At 45.5% G+C, this 26,726-nt stretch overlaps 1 protein-coding gene across 5 annotated transcripts in view; it reads left to right on the top strand.

Moving 5' to 3' along the window:
* Positions 1-26,726, top strand: part of LOC147883159 (uncharacterized) — a 45,680-nt gene that overhangs the window by 178 nt on the left and 18,776 nt on the right. For 4 of the 5 annotated variants that reach the window (XM_087399979.1, XM_087399975.1, XM_087399980.1 and 1 more), the window contains exon 1: positions 10,748-10,961. The exons of the other annotated variant lie outside the window; for it this stretch is intronic. The gene's annotated coding sequence lies outside the window, so the exon portion shown is untranslated. Of the gene's footprint in view, positions 1-10,747; positions 10,962-26,726 lie in introns of those variants that run through there. 5 annotated transcript variants of the gene reach the window in all.

The following is a 26,726-nucleotide window of genomic DNA, read 5'->3' as shown; positions in this document are numbered from 1 at the left end:
CAATTACCTAGATCTGTTGTTGTTGCTGCCTCATTCAAGATCTCCAGAGTCCAGCAGAAGTCTCTATTGGTCAGGCCCTCTCACCAGCGCATAGAATCACAGCATCGCTTGCAGCATCGATTGTGCAATTAGCTGTTTGAATTCTAGGGCGGGAGAGGGAGAGGAAAAAGATAGGGAAATTTGAATCCTTCCCCTCCTTTCATTTCTCTTTCCCCTTCCTCTCCCCTCTCTTCTCCCCTCCCTCTCTCTCTTCCCTCATTATCATCTCCCCTCTCCCTCTCTCTCTAAACGACCAACAACTGATCCGATCACATGCTTTCTCCAACTCCAAGTTTCATCATGACCATCAGGATAAACGACCAACAACTGATCCGATCACACGGTTTCTCCAAGTCAAAGTTTAAGGAGGAATAGCTAGTCAAAGTTAAGAAGGGAGTTTTTACCATGCTACAAAATCCAACTCCAACTCCAAGTTTCATCATGACATTTAGGATAAACGACTTGTTGAACTGGTCATATGCTTTCTCTGAGTCAAAGTTATGTGTGACGACAATGAAATCAATTGTTGCGTTATGGATGATCCCTCCATGAAGAATCATGTATTGCTTAGGGTGCAAAGATCACGCTAGAAGAAACTTCACACATGATGCCGTGGCCTTAGCAACTATTTTATAAGCACCATTCAACATAGTTAGTGATAGCTAGTCATCCAGTAGAACCCATTTGGGGATTTTTGGATAAGTTTTATAAGCCCCTGATTGATCTGTCGAGGAAGTTGACCTTCCCGTATACAGTGATTCAGGAGACTAGTGAGATCCCTTCTACATAGACTCAGATAATGTTGATAGAATTCTATGGGAATATCGTTGGGGCCAAGAGATTTATCTTTGTCCATACTAAGATATAGTAAAGTGCAGATCTGATTGACTGAATGAGCATTGAAGTAGAAGCGCTTCATGAGGCATCACACTGTGGTTGGTGTAGTGTTAAGGAACGGAGCAATCTAAAACTCATAATCTTTTGGTGGCTAGGGCCGAGTACCAAAAATTCTTGATAGGTGTGTACACATCACCCTTGTAATGGAGTTGTCATCCATTACCTCACGCTCATGACTATCCACGATGATTGAGATATTTTCTCTAAGCCTTTTCTCCTTCACGTGCTTGATGAAAATTTTTGATAGCAATCCCCTAGGTCTAAAGATTTCAAACCTAATGTATGCGAACAATAGCAAGCTTATTATGTTCAATGGCACATAAATGGGATTCAACTTCTCTCAAGAGAGGCGGTAAATATGGATCGTAGGGTTTACACTGTATAGCCAAGAGAAGACATGACCGGATGACTGTGAGAGTTTGTTCACTTTGTCTTTTTATCTTAGCCCTTTTCCTACCATACTCTTTGTACACTTTGTTGGAGATAGTTTGCCTAACGTTGGAAGAGAACAAGCTTTTGAAAGAAGAGAACAAGCTTTTGAGGAGAGATCTAGGTGCTTTGGAAGAGGAGCATATTGCGAATTTTTTGAGATGTGTTACTGATGGCTGGTTGAAGTCAAGCAAGGGATCTACAAAACTAATGGGCACTCGAAGCGTAGAAGAAATCAAAGGACTGCTACGAAACATAGAAAGGTTGGAGTATGAAAAGAGCAAGTTGGTAAGAGCGGTATGTGAGAAAAGAGAGAGAGAGAGAGAGATTTATGTTTTTTGTCTCTTTTGTTTGAACGTACCATGCCGTCAATAATAGTTGTCTTTCTTTGAATTAAAATGACATGTGCCCGATTTTGGAAGGGAAACATAAATTTCACTCTTTCTAAGGGGGATTCTTGTCGCAGGTAGATATTTTAATCGGTTGGCAAAAAAAATTATGTAGATTGTCTCTCTATCGGATGGATTCAAAATAATTAACTGGACTTAGTGCTAGATCACTAGCGTGTGCTCTGCAGAACTCTCGAGTAATTACCACATAGTTTGAAGTCCTGTCTTCACAATCTGTCTTTGGGATTTGGAACCAGTACAAAAGTCAGCACGCAAAGCTAATTGATAGCTATACTGTATAGCAGGCTATAAAAACGCTGCGAGTAATTTTGTCTATATGTCTTCCTGGAAGCTTAACAAGCAAACTTGCGCTCTTGCTTAGATCTTGCTGGCCTAGGTGAAACCTTTCGCATTCCTTTAGAATATCAAGAAACTACTAACGAAGGAAATAAGTACCACATGTCGTGCCATCCAATAATGTGAGTGCAAGATACCTTTCGCATTCCTTTAGAATATCCGATTATCAGAATATCAAGATCCTTTAGTTTTTTGCATTCCTTGAATGACAAAAGATCCACTTGATCCAAGTTATGAAGTGTGAGCTGGCACTATCAAAGTCCGTGAGACTTTTGATCTTTAGGTAGCAGCAAGAACTGCTGCTAAAGTGCAGGGCAGAAGTTTGAGAATAAATTACGACCTGACAACTAACGTGTATCTGTCATTTTAACTTTAGATGCGTCTAGTTTCACCTAGGCTAGCAAGATCTAAGCAGGAGCGCAAGTTTGCTGTAGAGAAGGGGGAAGGGGCAGATTTGGAGATGGGGAGAGAATAGCAAAAGGAAGGGAGGAGAAGAGATGAGAAGGGGAAGGAGAAAGGAAGAGAGAGAAGGCTGAGGGAATAGAGAGAGGGAGAGAGAGAGAGTGTGAGCGTAGGCAGCAGGTAGCAGGAGGGAGAGTAGATAGGATTAGATGTCACATATAAAAGTCCCTTACAATTTTTTTGGGTTGACTTATATAGTCTCCCACAGTTCCCACATTTCCCCTACTATTCTCCCATCTATTTCCCCCTTAAAATCCTTCTTTTTCCCACCTTCATTACAGCCATCCCTTCCCAAAGAATTTTGCCCTCAAAATTTCCAAGAGGTTGCCCTGGATGAGAAGGATACAACAGAAACTGATCAGCTCTGTAGGAGATAGGGGTAGTCCTGCACAATGCTCTCAGGTTGCCAAGAATTCTCATCTTCGGTTAAACCTTTCCATTTGATAAGGTATTCTGTGTAGGCTTTGTTCCTGAGTACATGATCTCTGAAGCCCTTGATTTGCTCCGGCACATAGATTATGTGGCCCTCTTCATCCATAGGAGGCAGCTCAGGAAGAACCTGGACATGCTGTCCGACATGTGGTTTCAGCAAGGATACATGGAAAACATTATGGATCTTGGAGGTACTCGGTAGTTCCAACTGATATGCTACCTGCCCAACTTTGCGGATGATTTTGTAGGGGCCATAATACCTGTGGGCAAGCTTTGTGTTGGTATTACCTTTCAGCGAGGAATATCGATTCTTATGGAGACGTAAATGCACATAATCCCCTTCTTCAAAAGATAAGTACCTCCTTTGTTCATCCGCATACTTCTTTTGCTTGGCTTGGGCATCCTGCATATTCCTCTTAGCCAACTGCAGAAGGGCATTGATACTCTCCAAATCATTCCTTGCTTGCTGATTTTTCACAGCCAAGTCTGCAACCCTGGAAGGGATTCCCACTTTGCATCCATACATAGCCTCGAATGGACTCATGCCAATAGAGAGGTGTTTGGTGCTGTTGTAGCAAAATTCAGCCAATGCTAACCATTTGTCCCAAGACTTCTGCGTGTCATGACAGTAGTCATGACAGTAATGTCTTAGATACTCCTCCAACCACTTGTTCACCCTCTCTGATTGTCCATCCGTCTGTGGATGATAAGCAGTACTAGGCGCAAGGGAAGTACCAACTGCAGTGAATAACTCCTGCCAAAGGTGACCCATAAATTTAGCATCCCTGTCACTGACAATCTCCTGAGGAAAACCATGGTGCTTGAACACATACTCAATGAATTGCCAGGCAACCTGTGAAGCGGAGTACCGAGTTTTAGTCGGTATGAAATGGGCCTGCTTAGTCATCCTGTCAACCACCACAAATATGCTATCCCAATCCTTATCTGTAGAAGGCAAGCCTGTAATGAAGTCCATGGCAATGTGAGTCCATTTGCCTTCAGGAATGGGTAGCGGTTGCAGAAGGCCTGCGGGTAACCGGCTGTCCACTTTATTTTGTTGGCAGGGCAAACATTCACTGAAAAACTTAACCACATCTCGCCACAAACCATCCCAAATAAAGCTCTCCTTGACTTTTTCATATGTTTTTGTGATACCCGTATGCCCTGACATAGGGGATGAGTGCATTTCCTGTAATACCATCAACCTGTACTTGGAGTCTGGCACAAGATAAATTCTGTCCCTGCACCATAACAGTCCGTTGCGGAGCTGAAATCGAACATGTCCTTGGCTGGACGGACTCTGTAACTCCACAAAAATAGGAGCTGCATCAGAATTTTGCATGTATTCCTCCTGAATCCCAAGTATCCACTCCTGATGAAGCGTGGAAATGGCAGACAGTTTGCATGACCACATCTTGGACAAGGCATCAGCAACCACATTCTCTTTCCCCTTTCTATATTCAAAATCATAGGACTGAACTGCAGCCAGCCATCTCTTCTGCTTCATGGATAAATTAGGCTGCGTTAAGAAGTACTTGAGTGTCCTGTGATCCGTTTTGACCTTAATCTTGCTACCGTACAGGTAGTGGTGCCATTTTGCAAAAGCATGCAAGATTGCCAGCATCTCTTGATCATAAACATGATAATTCATTTCTCTGGCATTAAACTTCCTGCTCTCAAAAGCAATCACACCATGCTCTTGTTTTAGGACAGCCCCTAAACCTTTGCCACTGGCATCCGTCTCAATAATGAAAGACCGTGAGAAATCAGGGCACACCAATACAGGTGCATTGCTAAGGGCATCCTTGAGGTTATCAAAGCTGAGTTGTGCTGCTTCTGACCATTGGAAGGCATCCTTTTTCAGCAAATCAGTGAGAGGGGCAGCCCTTTTGGCGAAGTGCCTAATGAATCTCCTGTAAAAAGAAGCAAGACCCAAGAAACCTCTGAGCTGCGTGGTATTTTGTGGCTGCGGCCACTCCTTAATGCATTTCACCTTAGCTGGGTTTGATTCCGTGCCTGCTTACAACATGACCAAGATATTCAACCTCCTCTGCCATAAATGTGCACTTGCTGGCCTTGGCATAAAGCTGATGCATTCTCAAGATTTCTAGCACTTGTCGGACATGGTCAATGTGTTCCTGTGCATCCTTACTATAAATGAGAATGTCATCGAAAAATACCAGCACACATTTGAAAAGAAGGTGGTGTAAGATCTTGTTCATGAGTGCCTGGAAGGTGGCTGGTGCATTAGTCAAACCAAAAGGCATCACCTTGAACTCATATAATCCTCTTTCTGTACGAAAGGCAGTCTTATGCTCATCACCCTCTTTCATTCTGATCTGATGGTAACCTGACCTCAAATCAATCTTCGTGAAATACTGAGCACCCTTGAGTTCATCCAGCAGGTCATCAATCCTGGGAATAGGAAACCTGTTCTTAATGGTGGTCTTATTCAATTCTCTGTAATCAATGCACATACAAAAAGAGCCATCCTTCTTTTTCACCAGGAGTACTGGAGATGCAAATGGCGAGGTGCTATGAGCAATGAAGTTTTTCTGAAGCAAATCTTGCACCTGTGTTGCCACTTCTTCCCGTTCAACCTTAGAGAGTCGGTACGGGGCCTTGTTTATTGGTTTACTACCATGTTCCAGGACTATGGCATGATCAACATCTCTTTTTGGAGGCAACTGAGATGGCATATCAGCAAACACATCCCCAAATTCTAAGAGCAATTTCTGCATTTCACAATTATCCACATGGGAATACCACCCTTCTGAGGTACAGAGACATTCAATGCATAAATGGCACTTTCGTTCTTGAGCTCCCTAGCTAGCTGCCTTGCTGAAATGACCTGCAATTTCTGATTCACAATGCCCTGCAATGTAACAGTTCTACCTTTGTGGCAAAACTCAAGAGATAAAGCATTCAAATCTATACTGATTTTCCCCAGGGATTTCAGCCAATCACAACCCAGGACAGCATCTATGGGTCCCATATCCAATGCCAAAAGATCACCTGCAAACTCATAATGATCAGAAAACTTGATCCTGGCATCCTGGCAACAATGTCTGCTGATCATGTGCTGTCCATTCGCGATCTCCACTTTCAGACCATGGTCTATCTCTGTAGCAACTAATCCCAATCTTTGCAATGTTCTACAATTAATGAAACTGTGAGTGCTACCACTGTCTACCAATACATGGACAGATCTGCCATTAATCATTCCCTTCAACCTGATTGTGTCAGCACTTTTGGCACCCATCAAGGCATGTAGTGAGATGGTATACAGTGTAGACTGGGCATCCCAATAAATCTGTTCATCATCCACAGGAACATTACCATTAGCATCACCTCTGACAGGAAAAGGCATTGTAGGTTGATGCTCCAACACAGAGAGTGTTGGCTTACGGCCCTTCCTGCTACATGTAGGCTGAATATCAATCTCATGCATCACATGAGTGGTTTGCTCAATAGCCCCACCCGGATCAAAAGGAAAAACAGTCCCCTTTGTGGCATCTGTGTCGGGAGACTCATCTACATCATGAACTCCTGTCAATTCCTCATGAGAGACATCATGGGGGTCTGCTACATCAGCCACTTCATCATCATCAGATAATTCAATTATCATGCTGAGTTTGGCTGAGCTGACATTCTTCATTTTGCACACATCTCGGTGCTCAGGTGTCCATTTCTCTCCACACCTAAAGCATAAATTTGCCTTCTTCCTACTGTCCATTATGGCTCTGGAATGTTGTTTAACTTCTGATTTGCCAAAACCAGCGCTGGGTTTGACACCTGTCTTTGCATCCATGGGCCTGTATGGCTTTGCATATGGCATCTTACTTCCAGAAACCGTTGGATATCGTGGGAAGGAAGCAGCTGCTGGTTTCTTATCAATCCAATCAGCAGAATTTGTCTTCCTGTCAGCATCATAAGCAGTACCATAGAAGCTATGTGACACATGCTTGTACTTGCCAGCATATTTTGGCTCAAACACCTCAGCAAGCTGGGCTGCTCGCTCAATGGTTAGAGGATTGTGAGCTCTCACATCAGCAGCTAGAGAGGGATCTAAGCCTTGTATAAAACGCAGCAACTTCCCTTTCTCAGAAATATCCTGTACAAACAAAGAAAGTCTCCAAAAACGCTGCAAGTACTCCTGGACCGTACCTGTTTGTGACAGTGCATAGAATTCAGCAAGGTACTGTTCAAGGATCAGGGCCGAGACGAAGGTCGTGACCATAAGCTCCTTGAACTGTTTCCAGGTGGTAGGCTTCTGAGGTGACTCTCGCATGTAACGCCACCATGTATGTGCATAATCCTGTAAACGCATGCCAGCAAAAATGATCCTCTCCTCATCATTCTTAGGGTAGAAGCGGAAATAATCTTCAAGCTTCGTGAGCCACTCCTCCAACTCATTGGGAGTGCGAGTGTCACCCTTAAACTTATGCACAGAGATTTTATCTTTCACATCTTTGGCTGCGTTATTCCTATAGTGACTACCAGCATACTCACGCTTGAAGCTCACATACTGTGAAAAGGGCATCTCATTACGAACATCCTCAGGCAAAGCCCTATATGAACGTAAGGCATCTGAAAGCATATCATCCATGTTTGCGTGCTGCCCACTTCCAGCATCATGCTGGTTAGGAGAACCACTCCCCTGATGCATAAAGTGCGTCTGACTGAAAGCATTACCTCCCTGATACGCAGGCTGAGTCTGACTGAATGTATTAACAGGAGGTGTCATCGAAGCATGCAATCCCTGCTGAGTCTGCCTGCCATAAACATCTCGGTGGGTGGGTGGCATAGAAAAAGGTTGAGAAGAGGACTGGCCCCTCTTCCAACTGCCCTGAAACCCAACACCCAATCCAGGCATGCTCGCCGTTGGCAAAAATGTGCCAATGGGCCGGCCCAAAATGGACGGCTCAGCGAATGAAATATGCGAGCCAAATGGCGTGGAATCAATAAGAGAAGTGCTCGGCGGCACGGGCAAGGCATCACCAAAATCAACATAATTCCCATGCTGGGGTGCATGCATAGAACCAACATCATAAGTGCGACGGCCATCAGCCATAAATCCCCTGTGTGGGTCAGGAAAATCACCCTGGCTATCCGACTGATCCCCGTGCTGGGGTGCGGGCTGCTTATCCCTATCGTGCATACTGATGGCGGTAGTGATCTGTTGCCCAAGGTTCTTACCCATCTGGGTGATAGCTGTATCGTGCATAGCCATAGCAGCGGTGAGCTGCTGCCCCAACTGCTGACCCATCTGCTGAAAAGCCCCTTGAAGCATCGAGGCCAATGCATCTAGAAACTGTGTGTTGGTAGGCATAGCAGAAACTGGCTGTGAAGGAGATGCACCCTCTGGGACCGGCATCTGCTCCTGCTGAGCAACATCGTCACCGTGCTGAGATGACTCATCCGACCGGGGTGCACGTTTGGGTGCCATGAGTGACACGAGGAAAATGTGCCAAGTGTCGAAGGCTCGATGTAGAGGCTCGAGAGGTGTCAGTAAAGAGGCTCAAATGCAGTCGTTGAAGAGGTTCGAAGAAAGCTCGGTGAAGAGGCTGGAAACGGGGCTCAAAATGAGCCACGAAGGTGGCTTAGAAAGGCCCAGAATAGGGCTGTAGGAGTACCCTAAAAGAGGGTTTTTTTTTTTTTTTTTTTTGGTTGAGCTTAGGACAACTAAGACACCTAGGGTAGTCTCAACTAAACCAAACTGACTAAACCCAACCTTATCCAATCACTAACCTAAAAAGACCTAACTAGACCTAAACTAACCTAACCAATCAAACCCAAGTAGCTAACCAACCCAACCTAAACCCCAACTAGCTGAACCTTAGCAACTGCTAAGGTCTCCAGCAACGCAGCGCCGACGAAAGGCGACGTCAACGGCACGGGTGGAGAAGGCATGAGCGCGACGTGGGCGCCAAGATGGTGACGGGTTGCAGGCATGACGCCAGGATGGTGACGGGCTTTGGCGGCTGACGGGCTGAGGGCCTGAGCGACGGATGGGCAACAACGCCAGAGATGCAGGCTATGGCGGCTGACGGGCTAAGGGCTTGAGCGACGGATGGACTGCAGATCGAGATCATTGGGTAAACCCGTGCATGGCAGGTTATGGCGGTTGACGAACTGACGGCCTAAGCAAGGATGGGCTGCAGATCGAGACGGTTGGGTACACCCTTATAGCGCAGCTCTTGAACAGACGGGCTGCTCACAATCGATTTGTCTGGCAGTCACGTACTGTCTTGGGAACAAGAAGCCCTTTTTTTTGTGCTCACGAAAACGTGTATTTTGATGTTGTTTTCGGGAGACCCAGTTGTAGAGTGGCTTGGCAAATGCTATCTCCTGCCACAGCTTGATGATTCTGAAGCCCTTGGTGATGCTGGCGTCCAACAATGTAGATAAGGGGTTGAAGGGGAAGCGAAGGTGCCAGAGATTGGAGCTCTGATACCAATGTAGAGAAGGGGGAAGGGGCAGATTTGGAGATGGGGAGAGAATAGCAAAAGGAAGGGAGGAGAAGAGATGAGAAGGGGAAGGAGAAAGGAAGAGAGAGAAGGCTGAGGGAATAGAGAGAGGGAGAGAGAGAGAGTGTGAGCGTAGGCAGCAGGTAGCAGGAGGGATAGTAGATAGGATTAGATGTCACATCAAAAAGTCCCTTACAATCCTTTTGGGTTGACTTATATAGTCTCCCACAGTTCCCCCATTTCCCCTACTATTCTCCCATCTATTTCCCCCTTAAAATCCTTCTTTTTCCCACCTTCATTACATTTGCTTGTTAAGCTTCCAGGAAGACATATAGACAAAATTACTCGCAGCGTTTCTATAGCCTTATGTATAGTATAGCTATCAATTAGCTTTGCGTGCTGAATTTTGTACTAGTTCCAAATCCGAAAGACAAATTGTGAAGGTGGGACTTCAACCTATGTGGTAATTACTCGAGAGTTCTGCACAACACACGCTAGTGATCTAGCACTAAGTCCAGTTAATTATTTTGAATCCATCTGATAGAGAGACAATCTACATAATTTTTTTGCCAACCGATTAAAATATCTAGCTGCGACAAGGATCCCCCTTAGAAAGAGTGAAATTTATGTTTCCCTTCCAAAATCGGGCACATGTCATTTTAATTCAAAGAAAGACAACTATTATTGACGGCATGGTACGTTCAAACAAAAGAGACAAAAAACAGGAATCTCTCTCTCTCTCTCTCTCTCTCTCTCTTTTCTCACATACCTTCTCTTATCAACTTGCTCTTTTCATCCTCCAACCTTTCTATGTTTCGTAGCAGTTCTTTGATTTCTTCTACACTTCGAGTGCCCTTTAGTTTTGTAGATCCCTTGCTTGACTTCAACCAGCCATCAGTAACACATCTCAAAAAATTCGCAATCTGCTTCTCTTCCAAAGCACCTAGATCTCTCCTCGAAAGCTTATTCTCTTCTTTCAAAAGAGCGGCGTTGGTAACCATCGTCAACCGAGGGACGCCTCCCACTCCCACTCCACTTTCAGGGGTCTCCCCCCAGAAGTTGGTTCAGCTCATTTCTCCTCACTTAAGGGAGCAAAGGTTCCTCAAGATTGGGGAGAGTGGAGTCAGGCGTCCTTTGTTTGTAAAGGACGTCAATGAACCCCTCAAGGCGGTCTTAGCACAGTTCAAAGTCATAGGAAGGGACGTAAGAAAGCTTCAGGAAGAGGACATAGTCAACAAGGTAGAAATTCAAAAGTTGAAAGAAGAGAACAAGCTTTTGAAAGAAGAGAACAAGCTTTTGAGGAGAGATCTAGGTGCTTTGGAAGAGGAGCAGATTGCGAATTTTATGAGATGTGTTACTGATGGCTGGTTGAAGTCAAGCAAGGGATCTACAAAACTAATGGGCACTCAAAGCGTAGAAGAAATCAAAGGACTGCTACAAAACATAGAAAGGTTGGAGGATGAAAAGAGCAAGTTGGTAAGAGCAGGTATGTGAGAAAAGAGAGAGAGAGAGAGAGATTCCTGTTTTTTGTCTCTTTTGTTTGAACATAACATGCCGTCAATAATAGTTGTCTTTCTTTGAATTAAAATGACATGTGCCCGATTTTGGAAGGGAAACATAAATTTCACTTTTTCTAAGGGGGATCCTTGTCGCAGCTAGAAATTTTAATCGGTTGGCAAAAAAATTATGTAGATTGTCTCTCTATCGGATGGATTCAAAATAATTAACTAGACTTAGTGCTAGATCACTAGTGTGTGCTCTGCAGAACTCTCGAGTAATTACCACATAGGTTGAAGTCCCGCCTTCACAATCTGTCTTTCGGATTTGGAACCAGTACAAAATTCAGCTACTTATTTCCTTTGTTAGTAGTTTCTTGATATTCTAAAGGAATGCGAAAGGTATCTTGCACTCACATTATTGGATGGCACGACATGTGGTACTTATTTCCTTTGTTAGTAGTTTGTTTTCAGTCCTTCTCGTCTTGCTCTGTTGCGTTACGCTTTCACACACCGTCTAATGTCCTTGAAAGCAAGTAATAGGGAGAGAGCCTAACTCGCTCTCTCTTTCTTGCTTGGCACTCCATATGTCCTGCTGTCCTAGCTGTTGACCTAGTTGCTGATGCAGTGTGCTAACATGGCAGCAACCTGCATGGGCTGCTGACGTGGCTGCTTGCTAATTTGGCAGTCCATGTGGCAGTCCAGCACGCCACAGGCTGAGGATGCCTGTGACATCCCCTTCTGCTGAAACTCAAACTAGTACATGAAAGGGGCCTCCCGACATGCTGAAGGAGATAGCTGACTGTGGTATACTTGGCCAATGAATCCTGATGTGAATACGTGGTTCATGCATCCGGAGGTGATTGCCAAGTTCATGAATCCTGATCTGCAGGAACTGAATTTCTAGGTCTTGTGCTAACTTCTGGTAAGGATCTTTGCTCTGGGACAGTGCTCTAGGATGATGCTCCATTTGGTTCTCCTCGGCGTGTATACGTGATAGGGATTGAGAAAAGTTTGTTTTGATAGACATCCTAGTCCTGCTGTGGGCCTTGAGCCCTCTGTCTACATCAAAGGTCGAGGCGGAACATGCCTAAGCCAAGAAATGAACTTGGACCAAGATATGGGATCTTGATATTCTGATAATCGGACTGGTGCTGCCATCCTCAAAGGTCGAGACTCATCCAAGAAATGAACTTGGATCCATGGACTGGGATCTTGATATCCACGCCTTGGTTCTGATAATCTAGTCGGACTTCGAACTTGTGCCACTATGGTGCCCACGAGGTGACATCCGTTGTTTAAGTAGGTGTGACCCTTAGTGTCCGATTGTGTACGCACCCTAAGATCTTTAGAGTGGCTAAGGATACTTGCATGTGGCTCTCTACTTGACGCCTTGGAAATGTGCCAAGTCACATAACTGTCGGCGTGAGAGGCAACTGGACCTTCTTAGGTGCTTTGGTGGAGATGATGTCCTCAGAGCTACTTGAATCTGCCAAGCTAAGGACTTTTTGACCACCAACATGTCCATAAAACTGAAACATGCTGGGAAATTGACGAGACTCCCCCTTCTGTTGATCGTCAAGCACCTCGATAATCACTGAGGTTGTCCCTGTAGGAGTTGAAGCTGTGGGTGAACCACTTGGCAATCTTCCTTTATTATGGCCCCCGGCACATTATAATGGAAGCATCAGTTTTCTTTTGCATAGTTTGCGCGTGTCGTTGCATCCAAGTACCCGCCATATCCGTTGCCGTCCTTCGTCATCCAGATCTTCTCCTGCTGCCCATTCCCACCATCATCTGGTGTGGAATCCTGGGACTTTTTACTGGTGACTTGCGTGGATCCTTGACTCTTGTACATGAGCTCAAAGTTCTGAGCAAGCTTGTACGCACACTCATAATCCCGTGGTCGAAAACTATGGACGTACCATTGGATGTCGGAATGCAGCCCATGGAGGAACCTGCTCAGCTTCTGACTTTCCGCCAGCTGCAATTGTACGAACACGTGAGTGAACTTGTTGGCATAATAATTCACTATCTCGGCGTAGCTTGTATAACTCACTCAGTCCTTTTGCCACCTCAGCCACTAGGTGACCGCCTCGCCTGTAAGGTGCATGGATGCTAGGATGCACTGCTTGTTGTTGGTTTGTAGGCATAGCTGAAAAATAAATCTCAAATTGATTGAGCTAGGAGGCCAACACTAAAGGTTCTTGCTTACCATCGTACCACGTGAAGTTGAGCTTCCCAGGAAAAGAGGGCTTGATGGGCGGTGGGACTCTCACTTTCCTTCCCCAATGGTCAGAGTAGAGAAATGAGGAGTTGTCGGTCCCATTCTTCCTTCTCTTCCCGAGTACTACACTCTTGCTTGTCCTTTTTTACCTGAGCAGTACGCTCTCTAAGCTTCGTGGCCTCCTGAGCCTCACTGTCCTAGAGTTCCTTGGCTAGCTGAATTATGTGGCTGAAGAGACTCTCGGTCTACTGTTGCTGCATCTTCATCATAGTCATCATGGTAGACATTGAAGTATCTGTAGGATTCCGTGGTGGTAGGGGTTGGCAAATTGATCCCTCCTCCCCACTTGTCGTGGACTACTCACTAGTACTCATGGTGTCCTTTCCGAATCTCATCTGTACCATAAAATAGTGGGGCTGTCCCTAAATTGACCCTCCCCAGCTGTCTTGGACTGCTCATTAGTACTCATGGTGTCCTTTCTGGATCTCGTCTGTACCATAAAATAGTGGGGCTGTCCCTAAATTGACCCTCCCTGTGTCTCAAGAAGAAAATCTGAAGCTCTGATATCAATGTAACAGGGAGGTAGCCTAACTCACTCTCTCTCCTGCTCAATACTATGTGGACTGAAAGAATGATGCACTCAAAACACACGAGGAAAAATGAATAATGAACAATGTCTGGTCCAGAGGGCTGAATACAACTGTAAATAGAGAAGTACTGTATGGAGGGGAAGCCCTCACTACAAAAGAGTGAACTAAGGGGACTAAACTGAAGGACTGGATGGGTTGCTGCTCTACTGCAGTCTTCTCCGAGCCTGATCCTGGACTCAAATGCTGCTGCTGGCTGAGGCTAGAGCTCACTGAGGAGGAGGATGAATAAGGGCTAGGGGGGCTGCCTTTTATAGCCCCCCTAGGGCCCTGAGTGCATGTTTCCCCACTGACCGATGTTGTCCGACTGCACCGACCAGATGCTGATGTGGCATGACTGCCACGTAACAGTTGGGTACTGATGATGTCACCGTTGATATAAGCAATGATGTCAACACACTGTTTTGCTGCCTGCGTGGCACTGGTGTTGGCTGACGTGTCGTGCACTAATGTTGTTGCAAGCCCTACTCTGCATTGATGACGTGGTTGCCTATGTGGCAGTTTGTTGATGTGGCTGCCGATGTGGCAGTCCATGTGTCCTACTGTCCTGGCTATTGACCTAGCTACTGATGCAGGGTGCTAAGGTGGCAACAACCTGCGTGGACTGCTGCTGACGTGGCTGCTTGCTGACTTGGCAGACCACGTGGTAGTCTAGCTTGCCACGGGCTGAGGATGCCTGTGACAAAGCACCTCCCCTCTTAATGAGATTTATACATTTTCTCTTGGATTTGTTTGTTTATTTTTGCTTATTCACCTTCTTGCTTTCTTCTTTATTCTTGATTCTTCCCCTTTTGTTTAATTGATGTATTTTAGTAACCACTGGGATTGGCAAAGAGACTCCGCGAACCCAGTGTAGCTGCATCTGATTGGGCACTGATTACGACATAAGCATTGCTTTGCTTGTCTTTCTCCGAAAATACGGGCTTATATGAATAAGTCACATGTTTTTACTAAAAGTTTTCTCTGCCCATGTGAGACTAAACGAGAATATAGATACACCAAAAACATCCGAAACTTTCAGGGAAACATGTCTGGCTTAAAATCCACACTAACGACCAGGCTGTAAGGGGGGGAGGAAAACAGTCCAGCCTTTGATGGGGTAACTTTATTAATGTCCTGAGTAGGAAAGTGTGTCTGTACTCTACAAAGGTGTAGATGCATGAACTGCTACGGTTCCCACCAAGGTAGAGGCGCCAGGATATTATGCATGCCAGATCTTTTGGAGCGAATCTACGGCATATTCCCATCTGGTGTAGTCAGCAAAGCACTTGGAATCACCTGAGAGGTAACTTTGGGAGAAAAAAGAAAAGGAGACTGGTAGGAGTCTGCATTGTTTGAGCCACACCCCACTTGGGAAACCTGGAGATCAATTCTCGGGCAAGCCACCAGCCCTAGGTGTATTGATACCACCACTAGCCACAACTGAATACAAAAAACTGAACGAGGAGAAAAGAGCTGTTCTGTTTGAAATGTTTGACTTTTGGAAATTGCCATCTATGCCATGGTAGTCCTCTGCACCACAACTTCCTGTAGGGGAGACTGATCTTGCTTCTTTGACCATGGAGTCTGAGGAGTCGTCGAAAAATCCCGCCAGCATGGTCCAGGTCTTTTTCTTGAGGCAAACTCACAATTGTTGTACCAAATGGTCCACATGCTCCAAATTTTCAGCTCAGGCTTTAATTCACCGACCATGTTATAATAACATACCCTCCATCCACAGCCTCACCTCTGAAGGCATTAGCACATCTTTGAACCACAAGACATTGCTTCTTATAATGGTCCAATCTTCCTGCATTCTAGAAGGAGTGTCTCCTAGTAGAATGTCTGCATAGTCAAATGGGAAATGTATGATATGACTTCTAACCAAGCTCCACACGTAGGCACTCAATTCATAAAATTGTGTGGTATGTCTTCATGTGTGCATTAACATCTTTGGCATCTTCCCCTGTCTTGTCATCCTGGCCCTACTAGCTGTCCACACAGTCTTATGCACAATTATCCACAACAGACATGCTTGCTTATTTTGGGATCTCTTTATGCCATATTTTTTCAAATCTAAGTTTGTGTTGAGTCTCTTTTATGCCATTTTTTGTTTAGATGAGCTATTAGATCCTTCTGGCAGTCCACATTGATAGGAAAGCTCTTTTGCCCGACCATCTAGAGTCTTTGGGTGATGGTTGTTGTGTACCTCCCATCCATGCCAAGGTCTTCTTATCCCAAAGGTTCCTCCTCTCCTGAAGTAACATAGTGTCAAACTCATCGAATTTAAAAACTCTTTTTAATTCCAAATCACTTTTCCAAGTGCCCCTTCAACCTTGTTTTGTCCCACAGGTCCTGCTAACATCTCAATCCCTTCTTGTTGAGTCTTAGAGCCCCCTTGATGTTTGAAAGGTCACGTCCTTATGTGTAAGTTCCCAAATGAGGAGAAAGAGAGAAAGAAAGAAAGTTGATTAAAGTCTTCGGGAGACTGTGAAGGTCTATGAGACTAAAGATAACTGATACAATGAGCATAACGGTGGCAGTCTCAAAACGGGCCAGCCAACCGTTTCTACAAAAAAAGAGGTTATGAAGGACGGTGTGTCTAGTCCTGATACAAAAAATATGTGTCTACCTAAAATGGGGCAGAGGGGGGAGATACAATATATATGTGTAGGTGGTGATCGTCAGAGACCAATCATAGAGGGGCCGTCAGATGGGAGGCCGGAAAAAACCCTGTGATAGATGATTGGCCTCTGACGTCATGCGGCCTAGTCGAGCTCGGTCGTCGGGGGCGGCGGGTGGCCCTGTGGATGAGGGCAACGGTAACCCCGGTGGGGCGGGCAGAGAGCAGAGACGAGATGTCATGGACCCGGATGTGTGAGTCTGTCCGCTGGTGCAGCTGTCATGGCTTTGGCTCTCGCTCACGTCCGCGTCGTTGGCTAGACTGAGGAGAGGTATCCTGTGATCGGAAGAAATCAGTGATGGGCCGCTGGGTGTCCTCACGCTGTGTGTGCTGTGCGTGTCGTCGTGCTCGAAGAGAGGTATCTCGGTGGTGAGTCATCTCATGTAAGAAAGCGGCTAGGCATCGCTGATCCGGAAACTGTAGCATGTGTGGGAGGGGGCCGAATCCGTCGCGGAAGAGGCAGTGGTACCGGCCTCGAATGGCATAATAGATAGGACATCTGAAAGCAAAGTGCTCCTCCGACTCGATCTCCTGCAAGTCGCAAAGTGGGCAAAGGCGGTCCTCTTGTGGGACTCCCTCTGCGCGTCCGCTCTCAATCCGTAATCGGAGTGACGAAACCCTAAACTGACCAAGGGAGATCCGGAGCGCATGTGGTAGATGAAGCTGTGTGTAACCCGGAGGTGTGATGAAGCCCTCCTGTGAGATCTGGAGGCAGTGTCGGCGGTAGAAGTCGAGCTTCACAGGAAGCTTGGGGTGAAGAAACCATGTCCGCCAGGTGTGGAGCTGGAGCAGATCCGCTCGAATGAGCCGGTTGACCTCCTGGTCAGTGGGGGAGAGGGGAGATGGTGGAGTGTCGAGGCTGTACTGAAAAGGAGGCAACCGGTCTAAGTCGAGGCCCAGTCGGGTGAACCAACTGGAAAGACGACTATACCAGCATCTCTGGTCCCCATCAACGGATAAGGCCATAGAGGAGGATAGGGCTAGCCAAGGTAGGCGGAGGCGACTGTCAGAGGAGCTGAAATCCCTGACTTTGTGTAGATAAGTGATAGCTTGAAAAGCCGCATCGAGCTGTAGGGGTGAGGTGCCGAACTCTGCTAGAATGATCTGGTGTGGTACCGATGGTTTGCTGCGGATCATCCGAGCAAACATCAGTATCTGTAGGCGCTCGACTCGAGCCGACTCTGTGTTTGAAAGGTCGGCTCCCCACCACGGGCTACCGTACATGCCTGCTGGGCGGACCAAAGTACTTTTGCAGGCGTCGTACCTTTGCAGGTTTTCCTTGCAGGGTCTCCTTGCAGAATCATTTTGCAGGTGCCTTCCTTTGCAAGTGTTCCTTTTGCAGATTTGTCCAGAAATTGGGGCTTTTGCAAGCAAATCACAATTTCGGCAACATTTGGGGCTTTTAGTCAATATTGAAATTTCTTGCAGGAATTTGAGGCTTTTGCATTTTGGATGCAATTTGGCAGTGGACAGATAATTTGAGAGTTTTGTAGGCAATTTTGGACTCAGTTTGAGTCACCTTGCAGACTTTTTGCCAATTTTTGCAAATAGATTTTGCAGATTTTGGGCATTTGTAGAGCATTCTGGTGCATTTTAAGCCTTTGATAGGCTGTGATAGCAAGTTGTCATTTTGGGCAGATTTTTTGTAGCTTTTGGTTGTGCATCTTTCATCCTAGGAAGGGATTTCACTTGTCAGGTTTGCTGCATTTTTTGAGTTATATGGCTCAAAACAATCCCAATGAGGTTTTTGGTGTCCTCACAGAGGAGGATAAGTTGGATGGCACCAACTACTCCTTATGGAGTTTTATGGCGCGCAACATCTTAGTTGACAGACATCTATGGGATTATGTCAACGGAGATGAGACAAGGCTAGAAAATGTGGTTGCACCTCAAACTCCTCCTCAACAAGGTGGAGGACGACGCAGAGGTCAAGGTGCAGGACAAGTGATAGGAGTAGCAACTGCTGCCTTGGTGGCTGCCACACAGGACAAAAAAGGTGGGATTCACGTTATGCCAGGTGAGCAGGTATATGCACAGCCCAAAGACAACACATTGGCAAGCTGTAAAACGCATCTTCCGTTACTTGCAAGGCAGAAAGTCTTATGGCTTGATGTTTCTCAGGGGGAGTGACTTGCAGATGCATGCTTACAGTGACTCAGATTGGGCTGGAGACTATGACACTAGGTAGTCCACAAGTGGTAATTGTTTCTTTTTGGGCAAAGCTTGCATTTCTTGGCTGATCAAGAAACAATCTACTGTGGCTACTTCCTCATGTAAAGCTGAGTACACAGGGCAGCTTCCCCAGCAACACTTGAATGTGTTTGGCTACGTTGTTTGTTTGCTGATCTTCATCTCTTATTGGAGGGTCTTTCTCCAGTTCTCACTGATAGTCAAAGTGTTGTAGCAGTGGCAAAGAATCCTTTGTTTCATGCTCGCACGAAGCACATTGAGGCTCATTATCATTATGTCAGAGAGAAGTTGCATGCAGGGGAGATCAATATGATCTATGTGTCAACACATGACAATGTTGCAGACATCTTCACCAAAGCACTTCCACGTGAGAAGTTCGAGGCATTTCAGAGTGCCCTGAACTCATCTCCTTTTGGTGATTGATCACTTCCTTGTACATCATCATAGTAGGACCCTCATGGATCGGTTATTTGAGACTGCAAGTCAGCCCACAAGGGACTACTAAGTGGGTACAGATAGAGGGATACCAGCTCCTATAAAAGGGCCCCCTTGGGGCTTCATACCATATCCACCAAGGTAGCCTTCAGGGAGCAGATCAGTAGTAGACCAGGAGGACTAAGGCAGCCTGTGTACTGCAAGTAGAGTTTGAAGAAGGGCTGAACACCTTTTTTTTTTCAAGAAAAGAAGGGCTGCACACCGTGACATGACACCAGAACTCTTGAAACCTCTGACCTGCAAGCAAATACAAGAACACACGAAACATGAGTCGTCCGAGCAGGCAGCTCACCACCCAACCATGACATCTATCAGATAAGATTGTCTCCGAGCCACGAGCTGAGCTACTTCCCCCTCCTCTAAGAACTCACTCCTAAGTCCTAAGAAAACCTGGGAATGTCCATTGGAGGCTAGGTAATGTTTCCCATGTTGCATCCTCCTGAACACGATCCTTCCACTTAATCTTGTATTCCGTGATAGTTCTATTCCCGATTTGTCTTTCACGAAATTCAAGAATACTTTCAGGTTCGTGTTGAATAAAAGTCAAATTAGTAACTTCTATTATCTCTTGAGGAGAAACAAGTTGATCATCTGTTACGCTCTAGCCGAGGTAGCATGACCTCGGAAGAATCAGTCGACATTTCCCTTATAGGATCTATCTTTGTAATATATGTGTTTGCGCTTTATGTAAATGATCGGGAGGGATTAATGTCAAGGTCCTAGGTGAGGGCTGATAGCACCAGACTAGATAGGTCTGAGACCAAGGGCCTAGTGCAAAGAATGTGCCTAGGGGCAAGGAATTAAATGCATCCCAAGAGATGGGTGAAATGTTGCATTAGGAAGGCCCTATATGGATGACATGTGGCATCTAGATCTATCTAGGGATTTGGGGTCTGTCAAGGCTAGTGAGAGAAGTGAAGAATGTGTGGATTTACGTAATTTTGATATAGCTCTCTCTCTCTCTTGCTTGAAGACTTGGCAGAATTGGCTGGGTGGTAACGAAGGGTGCTACTCCCGTGATCTGTAGAGAAGAGAAAGGCAGAAATTTGTTGACACTTGGTATCAGAGCGCAAGGAACAGAAAGGGGTCTACGAATTGGCGATCTCGCAGCGGCCGTGATTAGGGACTGGTTGATAGCGTGGTGGTTCGCCGGTCAGTCGGGACTTCTCAGATGGTGGCTGTACCTAGAGAGTCGCCGTGACGACGGAGAGCAGCAGATTGAGTGACGCCTTATCGCAGGGCTGCTGACCAGGATTCGTACACGCACCAGCCACTATTCGTCGTTATTCAACCAGTCACCACGAGTTTTATCTGTGTATCGTCATCTCCACGCAAGTGACGAAAATAACGAACGGAGCAGGCCTGGACATCCCTGGTGGATTGACGACGTACAAGTAGAGCGGGGCGATGACCCGTTGTGACGTAATAGAAGGACCAGAACACAGGCGCTGTTGACAAAGCCAGACGCTGTGACTGTGGGGAACTAAAGGTCGCTTGCGAAGGGTGGTGCAAAACCAAGACACACGAAAAAAAAAAAATCGGCTCATTGTGTGAAGATACGTTCCAAAGCATAGGGGTGAGCCTGCAAGACTGTGTATCGTGGAATTTGCATCAAAGAGCCAAGTGGGCCGTGCCTGCGAATAGCTGCAGCAGCCAGAATCGTCGAAAAGATCAGGGAGGCCTTTCTTTCCGTGCAGTTTTTTTTTTGTGTTGTCCTATGGTCTTGTGAATTCTGCACTGTAGAAAAAAAAAAGAGAGACACAACCAAAAAAAAAAAAAAAAAAAAACCCTCCCTTTCAACAAATGGAAGCAGAAGGACAGACTTCAAGAATAAATCCTAGCGAATCTAGAGTACAGTCAACACAACCAATGTCACATCAGGCAGCATCTACATTGGTTGGTAGGATTTCAATATTAGAGGATGCTTTACAGCAGATTATGAACCAGCAGCTTCAGGCGAATGCTGGTCAAAATGAGATTAGGGAGATGGTGCAAGCCTTGTCGGCTAGACCGTCTAGGATTGATAAGGGCAAAGCTCTAGCTGAGCCAGAGCCCAGTGTACATTCCTTAGAGCGCGCAAGGGTCAAAGTACCTAATATCGCTAATTATAGACCGGAGAAGTACGCTGGTCGGATGACCGAGCGCAGCTCTGATGTGATCGAGGTTTGGTTGCACAAGTGGGAAGAAGCCTTCGCCATTTGTGAGATTAAATCCGATCTAAAGAAAATCCGCGAGGCCACACACCTGTTTATTGAGGCAGCGGATAGATGGTGGATAAAGCAACAGAAGGATCAAGTTGCTCCAACCACCTGGGAAGGGTTCAAAGCTGAATTCAAGAAACACTTTCTCCCACCTGATGAAGAATCCCGAGCTTGGGATGCTTATAGAAATCTTCGTCAGAGGAGCTTGTCAGTGGCAGAGTACACTGACAAATTCAGAGAATGTGTTATGAAAATAACAGACCCTCTCCCTATGTCGGTTCAGTTAAAAGACTATATTTATGGACTGAACGACAAGATCAAGATGGAAGTTCGGGCTAAATATGTGACTACACTAGATGAATCTATTGCAGTAGCCCTGAACTATGAGGATGCCAGAGGCAGATCTGGTGGATTTGTGCAGGCAGGGACTCAGTATGAGCACCCGAGGAAAGGGGGATTTCAGAGGAAATGGGTTTCAAAGACAAGTGTCTCCCAATCAGGTGGCCAAACCAAGCAGGTGAAGCCGGTTGAGGGACCAGTAAAGACAAGTACCACCGTTGGGGTGAAAAGGAAAATAACTCCAATGGCAGCCCGGGCTTGGTCAAAGTCCTCATTGACCCCTGAACAAAAAGAGAAAGCTAGAAAAGAAGGATTGTGCTTCGGCTGCCTTCAGCGGCATCAGTGGAAGGATTGTCCACTGAATAAAGATCGTCGCACGGCTAGTATGATAATATCTGAATGCGACGTGGAAATGCAGGAGAGTCCCAGTGCGGAGCATATGCAGATGCAACTGGCGGGACCTTCTCAGAGGTTAGTACCTTGTTTGTTATGTGTATCTGTTGCTAAGTTAGTGACGAGTGCACCTGATAACATCCTATCTAAGCCCGCAGCAACGGGGTATACAGCCTTCAATGATACGGAGTTGATCAAGATGAAAGGGCAAGTGGCCAGTCATGATGTCATTGTGTTGTTTGACTCAGCGTCAACTCACAATGTGATTAACTCCAAGCTCGTGAAGAGGCTGAAATTAAAGACAAGTCCATCTGACTATGCGTATACAGTCAGGATGGCAGATGGAAGTTCAACTGAAGTATGGGACCAAAGGGTTACCCAGTTGGAGCTTCGGATTCAGGACTATGCTGAGAAGCTTGATTTTGAAATGACCAAGCTTGCTCATGCAGATATAGCCCTGGGAATGGCGTGGCATTCTAGGAAGAATCCAGCCATTGATTGGAAAAAGCACGTATATCAATTCAAGATGAATGATGTGCTTTATGTCTTGCGAGGTGAAAAAGATATACCTCAGGGACCGTTGGTTTCCGTGATGGAAATCAGAAAGGCTCAAGTAGAGTTTTTATACCTTTGCACAGCATCGGTAGAGTCAGTGGATGAGTCTTCGGCTAGCACTGATGTTACGCAAAGTGGTGAGATGGCCAAGCTGGCTAATCTTATAACAGAGGAGTTCTCTGAGTGTTTTAGGGATGAACTACCTTATGGGTTACCTCCAGAGCGGAAAGTTCAGCATAAGATTGAACTGATCCCGGGGGCAGAACCTGTAAATAGACCTCCCTATAGAATGAGTTTTACTGAAGAAGCAGAGGTGCGTAGGCAACTGGAAGAATACCTCAAGTTGGGGCAGATTCAACCAAGTTTCTCACCTTTTGCTTCGCCAGTGATATTAAAGAGGAAAAAGGATGATACGTTTCGACTCTGTATAGATTACAGAGCATTGAATAATATCACTGTTAAGCACAGGTATCCGATGGCTCGGATTGATGATTTGCTAGATGCATTACATGGAGCCGTGATTTTCAGCAAGATAGATCTTAAGTGCGGCTATCATCAGATCCGGATTAGAGCCGAGGATGTGCATAAAACCGCTTTCAGGAGCAGGTTTGGTCATTATGAGTTTTTGGTAATGCCCTTCGGACTTACCAATGCTCCAGCGACCTTCGTCATGCTTATGAATGATTTACTACGTCCGTATATCGGAAAGTTCGTAGTACATTTTATTGACGATATCTTGATATTCAGTAAAAGTGTTACTGAGCATTGTGAACACTTAAGAGTAGTGTTCAGTACTTTGAGGAAAGCCAGTCTTTATGTAAATAAAAAGAAAACTATACTGTGTATGGTTAGGCTTGAGTATTTAGGGTTCATAATTACTCCACAGGGGGTAGAAATGGATCCGAAGAAAGTGGCTGCGATACTGACTTGGCCAATCCCTCAGAGTCTGACCGCGTTGCGATCATTCTTGGGATTTGTCCAGTTTTATAGAAGGCATATCAAAGGATATTCCGAAATAGTATCGCCGTTGACTGATCTGACCTCAGATAAAGTACCTTTTATTTGGGGACAGAATCAACAAGAAAGTTTTAACACCATAAAACAAGCTGTGGTCACAGGACCGGTGTTAAAAATAGTTGATCCCCAGAAACCATTGTTCCTAGAAACCGATGCAAGTGGCATTGCGGTAGGAGCAGTTCTCCTTCAAGAGGGAAGGCCAGTAGCCTTTGAAAGCAAGAAGCTTTCTCCCTCTCAAAGGAATTGGCCAACTCATGAATTGGAGTTGTATGCTGTTATCCATGCTTTGAAAACATGGAGGCATTATCTGTATGGTTCAGAGTTTTATGTGGATGTAGATCATGATACTCTGAAACATTTTTGTAAACAGCCTGACTTGAGGGGCCGCCAAGCTAGGTGGGCAGAGCTCATGCAGGAGTTTAATCTAACGATTCGGTACCGAAGAGGAAAAGACAATAAGGTAGCTGATGCGTTGTCTCGCATTATGCATAACCTGAGTTTCACGGTATTAGAGAGTGCTCTAATGACCGAGATCAGAGAAACTCAGAAGGTGGACGAGTTTGTCCAGAGCTTATGGCCTAAGGCTCATGTATTAAAACCCGGGGAAAGTGAAAAGGATGACCTGGCATCCAGAAAAGGCCAAACTTATGCAAGATATACCATAAGGGATGGTATGCTAGTTAGAAATGGCAAGGTTGTAGTACCTGGTCAGAATGATCTCAGGCAGAGAGTCATTCGACAATGCCATGATAGCCCGTGTGCGGGACATCCAGGAGTCGAGAAGACATATGATCTCGTGAAGCGAGATTTCTTTTGGCCAAAGATGAAAAAGCATATTCATGAATATGTGACACGGTGTTTCTCGTGTCAGGTAAGTAAGGCCGAGCGGGTGAAGCCACCCGGACTTTTACAGCCCTTGGAAATACCACTAAGTAAGTGGGAGAGCATTTCCATGGACTTTATTGTAGGGTTACCTGCAACACAAGGAGGGTATAATTCTATCCTTGTGGTGGTTGATCGTCTAACCAAGATGGCTCACTTCATTCCGACTAGAGAGTCTATTAGTGCCCCGCAAGTAGCGGAGTTGTTTATTAGACATATATTTCGTCTGCATGGATTGCCTAGATCCATAGTGTCAGACAGAGATGTCAGGTTTACCGGTCATTTTTGGACAACGGTATTTGAGACACTAAGGACTGAGTTGGGAATGAGTAGTGGGGATCATCCTGAAACGGATGGTCAGACGGAGAGAGTCAACCAGACTTTAGAGGATATGCTGAGAGCATATGTGTCATTGAGGCAACATACATGGGACAAGTGGTTGCCATTGTTGGAGTTTGCCTACAATGATCGAAAACATTCATCTACTGGGTTCAGTCCGTTTGAACTGAACTATGGTTATAGACCAGCCAATCCGACTATAGTTGGAGTACCTCAGAAAGTGCCTAGTGCCGCCAACTTTGTAGTTCAGATGCGGGAGATGCTAGCACTTGCGAGAGCTAATATCCGTCAGGCTATGGATAGAGCCAAGGTGTATGCGGATGAAAATCGGTCTATAAGAGTATTTGAAGAAGGAGAAAAAGTTTTTCTCAGAATTCCTTCGCACTCGAAGTCGTTGACTTCAGGAGAGTGTGCTAAGTTATCACCTCGATACTGTGGGCCGTGGTTAATTCTGAAAAGAATAGGCAGTGTAGCCTATAAATTAGAATTGCCACAGGGGTGTAAGGTGCACCCGGTTTTTCATGTTTCACGTTTAAAGAAATTTTTACATACTGGTGACTCACTAATCGAAGGTGTGGTTTTGTTTCAGGAGATAGAGGATATTGCAAGGCGCAAACCAACAAGAATCTTGGACCGAGGAACAATGCAAATACGAAATCGGAAGATACCCACGGTGTTGGTTGCATGGCATGGTCAGCCTCTATCCGAAGCTACCTGGGAATCCGTATATCAGTTGCGGAGAGCGTTCCCAGACTTTATCATCGAGGACGCTGATGTCTGAAGAGGGAAGGAATGTTACGCTCTAGCCGAGGTAGCATGACCTCGGAAGAATCAGTCGACATTTCCCTTATAGGATCTATCTTTGTAATATATGTGTTTGCGCTTTATGTAAATGATCGGGAGGGATTAATGTCAAGGTCCTAGGTGAGGGCTGATAGCACCAGACTAGATAGGTCTGAGACCAAGGGCCTAGTGCAAAGAATGTGCCTAGGGGCAAGGAATTAAATGCATCCCAAGAGATGGGTGAAATGTTGCATTAGGAAGGCCCTATATGGATGACATGTGGCATCTAGATCTATCTAGGGATTTGGGGTCTGTCAAGGCTAGTGAGAGAAGTGAAGAATGTGTGGATTTACGTAATTTTGATATAGCTCTCTCTCTCTCTTGCTTGAAGACTTGGCAGAATTGGCTGGGTGGTAACGAAGGGTGCTACTCCCGTGATCTGTAGAGAAGAGAAAGGCAGAAATTTGTTGACATCATCCGCACTCTTTCAGGCTACTGACATGAAAAATTGGATGTACTTTAACATTAGGAGGCAACTCTAGTTTATATGCAATTGGTCCAATTCTTTAAATGATCTTGAATGGACCACAATATCTGGGGGATAATTTTGGAACCACACCAGTACTTCGGCTCTTGGATTGCTTGGGAATACGTCAATATACCATCGTTCCATTAGAGTACTCTCTAGTGAACGATGTCTATTAGCATGAAATCTATCCAGATCCTAGGCACTTCTAATAGACTCCTTGGCAAACTGTAACATTTCTTGCATGTCTTACAAGAATGTCCTTGCAGTATCATTGCTTCTTCCCTTGAACCCAACCATAACTGGTGACTTGGGTTGAAACCCGTACATAAGCATAAAAGGACTGTAACCTGTACTTGAATGCTTTGCATTGTTGTAAGCAAATTATGTCATGGGGAGATAGTCTTCCCATGAAGACTGTCTCTTAGAAACATATGCACGAAGCATATCTTCAACCAATTGGTTAGCTGTCTGTGTGTTGCCATCGGATTTGGCATGA

Source organism: Dipteris shenzhenensis, chromosome 28, assembly GCF_047967505.1.
Source record: "Dipteris shenzhenensis isolate YYH24624 ecotype China chromosome 28, Dip_SZ_1.0, whole genome shotgun sequence".
Taxonomy (NCBI): domain Eukaryota; kingdom Viridiplantae; phylum Streptophyta; class Polypodiopsida; order Gleicheniales; family Dipteridaceae; genus Dipteris; species Dipteris shenzhenensis.
This window is presented reverse-complemented; position numbering and strand designations above follow the sequence as displayed.